We start from the raw sequence: 7714 nt of genomic DNA, 5'->3' as shown, positions 1-7714 counted from the left end.
GACCTTAAGGCCTTTCACCACCTGGCCCTGTTGATATCGCCAGTCTCACCTCTCCTTTCAACCAATCACATGATCTTCCTGGTATGACTTGGACACAGCCCATCTTTCCCACCACGATGTTGCGTCATGCTGTCTCCTCATCCTGTGGCACCCTTTCCCCAATGTTTTGCCCCTCAAATCGCCACTGTCCTCCAAGGGTCAGGTCCAAGGTGATTTCCCAGGAAGGTTGGGAGCTCTTCCTATCTCCTAGTTCCTCACAGCCCATCTCTGGCCCTTTTTGTGGCCTTGTTGGCCATACCTTACTGTGGCTGGCGTCCATGTCCATACAGTCCTGGGGGAAGCCACCTTTGGCTTACTCCATTCCTGCCAGAGCTCAGCACAAAACACTGCTCATGGAAGGCGCTCAGTGCATTTGTGCGGAATGTTGAGAACAGGCTGTGGTGGCCTGGTTGCTGCAGGGAGGTGTGAGAAGCCTACCAAAGCAGCGTACTCCCAGTTGCGGGGAGATGACCATCTCATAGTGACCCTGAACTTGATGGAAGGTGACCACTGAGGCTGCTCTCCATTTTCTCATTCAGCACCGGGGTTGGAGGTTCAAAGGCAAAGGTCTGAATGGAGGAGAGTTTAAGGCTCTTATCTTCCAGATCCTGAGAGGAGACAGGATGCCACATTATGAAATATCCCTCAGCCACCATCACTCCATGGCCCGGACCACATAGCTCCCCCTAGTAGCACCCCTTTCAGCACCTCTGAACAAATGGTTGGGAGGTCAGCTGATGGTGGAGGGATTTTAAGAGTAATTTTGAGTATATAGAGCTTTTGCCTTGGACACTTTAGCCCCCAGCTGTCCTGCCAAGTTTGTCTCCACTTAGCAGCACCAGGCGCATGGCTTGATGAGAAATGCTGTTGTATAAATGAATGACTCCTCCAATGTTAGACTAAGGAGGACCTTTAATGATTTTTAGGCCAATCCACATTTTATGGAGTAATAAATTATAGTAATAACCATTTATCGAAATCTGTCTCTATGCTAGAAAACATGCTGAGTGCTTTATATATACATTATCTAATTTTCTTCTTTCAACAAGAATGTAAGCTGGAAGTTGTCCTCCCTTCTTTCCTTCCTTCCTTTCTGATTTATTACTTGAGGGAGAGTGTGTGCATGAGTAGGGGGGAGGGGCTAAAAGGAGGGAGAGAGAGAGAGAGAGAGAGAAGCAGACTCCCTGCTGAGCAAGGAGCCAGACAGATGGACATGGGGCTCGATCCCAGTACCTGGAGATCATGATCTGAGCTGAAGGCAGATGCTCAACTGACTGAGCCACCCAGGTGCCCCCTACTTTTTTTTTTTAATTAAAAAAAATGTACTAAGAGCTAGCATTGTTTTCTTCATCAGATTGTTGTTTTAGATAATCCACTGAAGGGTGATCACTTAATCTGACCTGATGAAGCCTGTATACTTCAAGTACTGACAGAAACTGATGGCACATACTGAGGCCATATTTCTGGGTATGATGGTACCAGTTTGAGCAGACACAGCAAGAGTGAGAACTCTGGCTGTAATTTTGTGGATGACTCCAATAGAGCTGCTAGTGACCCAACTTGCTTTCAGGGGTGCAACTAGATGAAAGATTGCCCAGCTGATGACTTGCAGGACCAGCTGTATCCAGAGCACACTGGTTGACCCTATGCTATACTGCTTGTCATTGCATCTGAAGGAAATAGACCCACGGAAAGGCAGAAACTTGACCTGGTCCCCCTCTCAGGCAGGACAGCCTCTCTAACCAAAGGTGCCTCCATTCCTGGGCCTTCCAAGACACCTGGCTGCAAGGACACCATGAAGAGAAAAAAAGAATTTCAAGTGCATTTTAAGAACCACCTTCATTCTCTTGCCCTGGACGGAAGGAACATGTACTCAAAGACCAAGCTGGGAAGAAAGATTTGATCAGGGCAGGATCCATTTCCCATGGCGACGCCTTCTTGAGTAGAAGCTCTGGTATGAAGTAAGACTTGTTTAAAGCAGTTAAAAGCAGCAATCCCCATTGTGTCAAGTGGTGACAGTATAATCCTCTTTAATAATTTTGTTCCCTCTCCAAACTCCCCTCCATTATGCATCCTTAAAATGTGACTTCAGACGCCTCTTTAGGTTTCTAGTCTTGTAAGTGCAGGGGGATTTGGCAAGAGGGGAAGAGGTAAAGACTGTCTCTCTTGCACTCAGATCACTTAGTGATGCATCACTAAAACACCTCCCCCCATTGTTTTGGCTAGAGCTACTTATTTTAAAGTTTTTTAGTGTAAGTTTAAATTATGTACAAAAAGTAGAGCTATTAATGTGTTAAACCCCCACATCTCCACCTAGGTTTAATAATATCAACATATATGGCTGGTCTTACTTCATTTATACCAAATCAACTCCTATCACCTGACCACTGGATGTTTTAAAGGGAATCCCAGATGCATCTGAGATATATACATCTTTTATCTCTAAAGATAAAGATGTTTTTTTCCCCTTAGGTCAGGAACATGACAGGGATGTCCAGTCTCAACATTGTTGTTCAACATAGTATTGGAAGTCCTAGCCTCAGCAATCAGACATCAAAAAGAAATAAAAGACATCCAAATCAGCAAAGAAGCCAAACTTTTTCTTCTTGTAGATGACATGATACTCTGTAGAAAAACCAAAAGACTCTTACCAAAAAAAATGCTAGAACTGATACAGGAATTCAGGAAAGTCTCACGATATAAAATCAATGCACAGAAGTCTGTTGCATTTCTACACATCAACAACGAAGCAGGAGAAAGAGAAATCAAGGAATTGATCCATTTACAATTGCACCACATACCATAAGATACCTAGGAATAAATCTAACCAAAGAGGCAAAAGATCTGTACTCTGAAAGCTATAGAACACTTATGAAAGAAATTGAGGGAGACACGAAGAAATGGAAGAACATTTTATCCTTATTTCGGAAGAACAAATATTGTTAAAATGTCTATAATACTGAAAGCAATCTACATATTTAAAGCAATCCCTATAAAAAAAATCAGCATTTTTCACAGAGCTGGAACAAACAATTCTAAAATTTGTGTGGAACCAGAAGAGACTCCAAATAGTCAAAATAATGTTGAAAAAGAAAACCAAAGCTGGTGGTATCACAATTCTAGACTTCAAGCTCTATTACAAAGCTGTGATCACCAAGACAGTATGGTACTGGCACAAAAACAGACCTATTGATAGATGGAATAGAATAGAGAACCTAGAAATGGACCCTGAACTCTATGGTTAACTAATCTTCAACAAAGCAGGAAAGAATATCCAATGGAAAAAAGACAGTTTCTTTAACGAGTGCTATTAGGAAAATTGGACAGCCACATGCACAAGAATGAAGCTGGACTACACTCTCTTACAACATACACAAAAATGAATTCAAAATGGTCCAAGACCTACCCCTGGGGGGAAAAAAAAATATATATATATATATATATATATATTTATAAAAAATAAAATTATAAAAAAAAATGGTCCAAGACCTAAATGATGGGATCCATCAAAATCCTAGAGAACAGAGGTAGTAAACTCTGTCACCTTGACCACAGCAAACTCTTGCTAGACACGTCTCCAAAGGCAAGGGAAAAGAAGCAAAAATGAACTATTGGGACTTAGTCAAGATAAAAAAAAACTTTTGCACAGGAAAGGAAATGATTAACAAAACTAAAAGGCAACCTACAGAATGGGAGAAGATATTTGCAAATAACATAGCAGATAAAGGGCTATTATGCAAAATCTATAAAGAACTCATCAAACTCTACACCCAAAAAGCCAAAAATCCAGTCAAGAAATGGGCAGAAGACATGAACAGACATTCTCCAAAGAAGACATACAAATGGCTAACAGACATGAAAAAGTGTTCAATATTGCTCATCGTCAGGGAAATACAAATCAAAACCACAATGAGATACCACCTCACACTGGTCAGAATGGCCAAAATTCACAACTCAGGAAACAATAGATGTTGGCAAGGATACAGAGAAAAAGGACCTCTCTTACACTGTTGGTGGGAATGCAAACCAGTAGCCACTCTGGAAAACAGTATGGAGGTTCCTCAAAAAGTTAAAAATAGAACTATGCTATGATCCAACAATTACACTACTAGGTATCTATCCAAAGGGACACATTCACCCCGGTGTTGATAGTAGCAGTGTCCGCAAAAGCCAAAATATGGAAAGAGCCCAGATGTCTGTTGACTGACGAATGGATAAAGCTGTGGTGTGTGTGTGTGTGTGTGTGTGTGTATACACACACATACATACACACACAATGGAATATTATTCAGCCATCAAAAAGAATGAAATCTTGTCATTTACAACAACATGGATGGAACTAGAGTGTATTATGCTAAGTTAAATAAGTCAGTCATAGAAAACAAATACTATATGATTTCACCCATATTTGGAATTTAAGGGACAGAACCGATGAACATAGAGGAAGGGAAGGAAAAATAAAATAAGTTAATAACAGAGAGGCAATCATAAGAGACTCTTGATGATAGGGAACACACAGAGGGTTGCTGGAGTGGAAGTGGGTGGGGGTTGGGGTAACTGGTTGATGGGCTTTGATGTAATGAGCACTGAGTGTTACATGCAATTGAATCACTAAATTCTACCTGTGAAACTAATAATACACTATATGTTAGCTAACTTGAATTTAAATTTAAAAAGATAAAGATGCTTCTTAATTTTTAAAAATTTTTAAATATTTTATTTATTTATTTGATAGAGAGAGACATTGAGAGAGGGAATACAAGCAGGGGGAGTGGGAGAGGGAGAAGCAGGCTTTCCGTTGAGCAGGGAGCCTGATGTAGGGCTTGATTCCAGGACCCTGGGATCGTGACCTGAGCTGAAGGCAGATACTTAATGACTGAGCCACCCAGGTGCACTGCTTTTTTATTTTTAAAAAAAGATTTTATTTATTTATTTGAGGTAGAGAACATGTGCCTGCACACATGAGCAGGGAGAAGTGCAGAGGGGGAGGGAGAGGAAGAGGGAAAGACTTTCAAGTAGACTCTGAGCTGAGCACGGAGCCCGAGGCAGGGCTCAGTCCTAGAACCCCTGAGATCATGACCTGAACTGAAATCAAAGCTGGATGCCTAACTGACTGAGCCACCCAGGTGCCCTGGATAAAGATGCTTTAAAAATTATCTACGATATCCTACCACACCTAACAAATAAAAATGTTTTCTGAATCATTTAATGATTTAATGATTTTTAATCATTTAGTGATTAAAAGTTAATGATTTCTTGTTCAAAATTTATATTTTCAAATATATATATTGGTATCCAGAAATAGTCTACACATTGAATTTGGTTGGTATATCTTCTTGGTCTTGTTTAATCAGTAGGTTCCCCTTCTTCTTCAATTAAAAAAAATTATATTTTGAAGAAACTTGGTTGTTTGCCTTGTAGAATTTTTCATGTTTTGAATTTTGCTGATTACATCCCCCAGAGATCATTTAACATGTTCCACTGGTCTCCGGGATGAAATCCAGAAGTTCTGCCAGGTTCAGATTTGATTTGGGGGCAAGAAAGTTTCAGAGTTGGTGCTGTGTACTTCCTGTTGCCTCACACCAGGAGGCCCATAAAGGCTGGTTTTCTCTTGACTTGGCTTGTTAAGAAGATATCAGTTAGTGGCTTGAGGTGCTTTCAGCCTGATCTATTCATTATAATGTTCCTCACTTGCCTTTTGTCTAATGATTTTAACAGTCATCCATGATCATTGCCTCATGCTATTATTTCATCGGGAATTTTAAATATTCTATTTATTTTAATAGTATTCTAATTCTGATATTCCCACATATTTATTAGCTATAATTCTTCTGTAAAAAGGGCTCCATCTCATCAACTATTTGGTTACTCAGAAGTATGGTTCATAAAGGAAAGGCAGGATAGAAGCTTGATTCTTTAACTTCATTTACTTGTTTATGGAATTATGAGTTTATTCTCAAACATCCTCCAAAGTTGATGTGCTGGTTATATACGGCTGCATATTAATTACCCCCAAAGTTAGTGGCTTAAAATAACAACCATCTTATTATGTCCCATAATTTTGAGAGTCTGGAACTTAGGCCAAGATTAGCTAGCTGATCAATTCTTTTTTTTTTTTTCCGGATCAATTTTTATGCTCTGTATGGTATCAACTGAGGTCACTTGGGGGTAATCAGCTTGTGGTTGGGATGGCCGGGGGGATCTGAGACAGCTTTGCTTATATGTGTAATGCCTTAGAGGCTAGAGAATTTAGCTCTGCTGGGACTGTCAACCAGAGTGCCTACACATGGCTTCTCCAGGATGGCAGTCACAGGGCTTCTTACGTGGTGGTCCAGGGCTCTCCGAGAGTGTTCCAAAAGACCCAAGTAGAAGCTGGAAAGCTTTTACTGACCTATCTTCAGAAGGCCTGCAGCATCACTTTGCCATATTCTTTTTTTTTTTTTTTAAGATTTTGTTTATTTATTTGACAGACAGAGATAACAAGTAGGCAGAGAGGCAGGCAGAGAGAGAGGAGGAAGCAGGCTCCCTGCTGAGCAGAGAGCCTGATGCGGGGCTAGATCCTAGGACCCTGGGATCATGACCTGAACCAAAGGCAGAGGCTTTAACCCACTGAGCCATGCAGGCACCCCTCACTTTGCCATATTCTATAGTTACAAGTGAGTCCCAGGACCAGTCCAGATTCAAGGAGAAGGTACCATACAAGTACATGAATAGCCTCTTACAGTTGCAGGGAGTACAGAGTCAAAGACTCCCCCTAGCCTCTTTGAATGCACTTGACTCCTTTTTTCCAAGGGGTCTGGCCTTCCTTTTAATTTTGATTGTGAGCTGCCTGCAGGAGCACAGCCTTGCTCCCGTGTCCACAGTCTCCTTCAAGGCCAGAGGAATGTGGATAATCCCATCGTGAGCAGAGTCACAGTAAGTTATCAAACTCCTGAAAGGTTAGAGTGCCCATTGCCACCTCCTGCCAACCCACTGCCACATGGTATCTTGTAGTCCCTGACTTAAGCTGAATACCTTCACTGAAACATCTTGGAGAACTTGGCTTTGACTTGCTTGAAGACTTGAGTGAGGTTCTGTTCTAAAAGCTTGGCCCTTTCCTGATACGAAGAAGCCATCCAACAGTAGTCACAGGGGTTTCTTGGGCAGGGCAAGGGTGCCATGGCCATGCACCGAAACGATTGCTATTAATAGCGATCAAATATTTCATCCAATGGATGCAACATGCTTTACCAAACCACTTCTCCACTCTTGTAAATGTTTGTACTTTTTGATTATTTATGAGTTAATGCTATATGTTTTTGCGCACAAAGCCTGTTTATTCTGTTAAATTCTTTTTTTTTTTTTTAAGATTTTATTTATTTATTTATTTGACAGACAGAGATCACAAGTAGTAGGCAGAGAGGCAGACAGAGAGAGGAGGAAGCAGGCTCCCCGTGGAGCAGAGAGCCCGATGTGGGGCTTGATCCCAGGACCCTGGGATCATGACCTGAGCCGAAGGCAGAGGCCTCAACCCACTGAGCCACCCAGGCGCCCCTATTCTGTTAAATTCTTAAGCTAGATTTCCAAGAATTGAATTATTTTTTGATCTTGATAGATCTTATCAATTTGCTTTCCAAAGAAGCAAACAATTTATATCCAGGCAGCAGTGTATGTGCATATTGGCTTTTCTGTAACC

At 41.2% G+C, this 7714-nt stretch overlaps 1 pseudogene; it reads right to left on the bottom strand.

Moving 5' to 3' along the window:
- Positions 1 to 1429: 1429 nt before the first annotated feature.
- LOC116869568 lies at positions 1430 to 7205 on the bottom strand (annotated as a pseudogene).
- Between the last annotated feature and the right edge of the window lie 509 nt (positions 7206 to 7714).

Source organism: Lontra canadensis, unplaced genomic scaffold (assembly GCF_010015895.1).
Source record: "Lontra canadensis isolate GAN:19392208 unplaced genomic scaffold, GSC_riverotter_1.0 scaffold19, whole genome shotgun sequence".
NCBI classification, from domain to species: Eukaryota; Metazoa; Chordata; class Mammalia; order Carnivora; family Mustelidae; genus Lontra; species Lontra canadensis.
The sequence above is the reverse complement of the archived record's forward strand: the minus strand, read 5'-3'. Positions and strand labels throughout refer to the sequence as shown.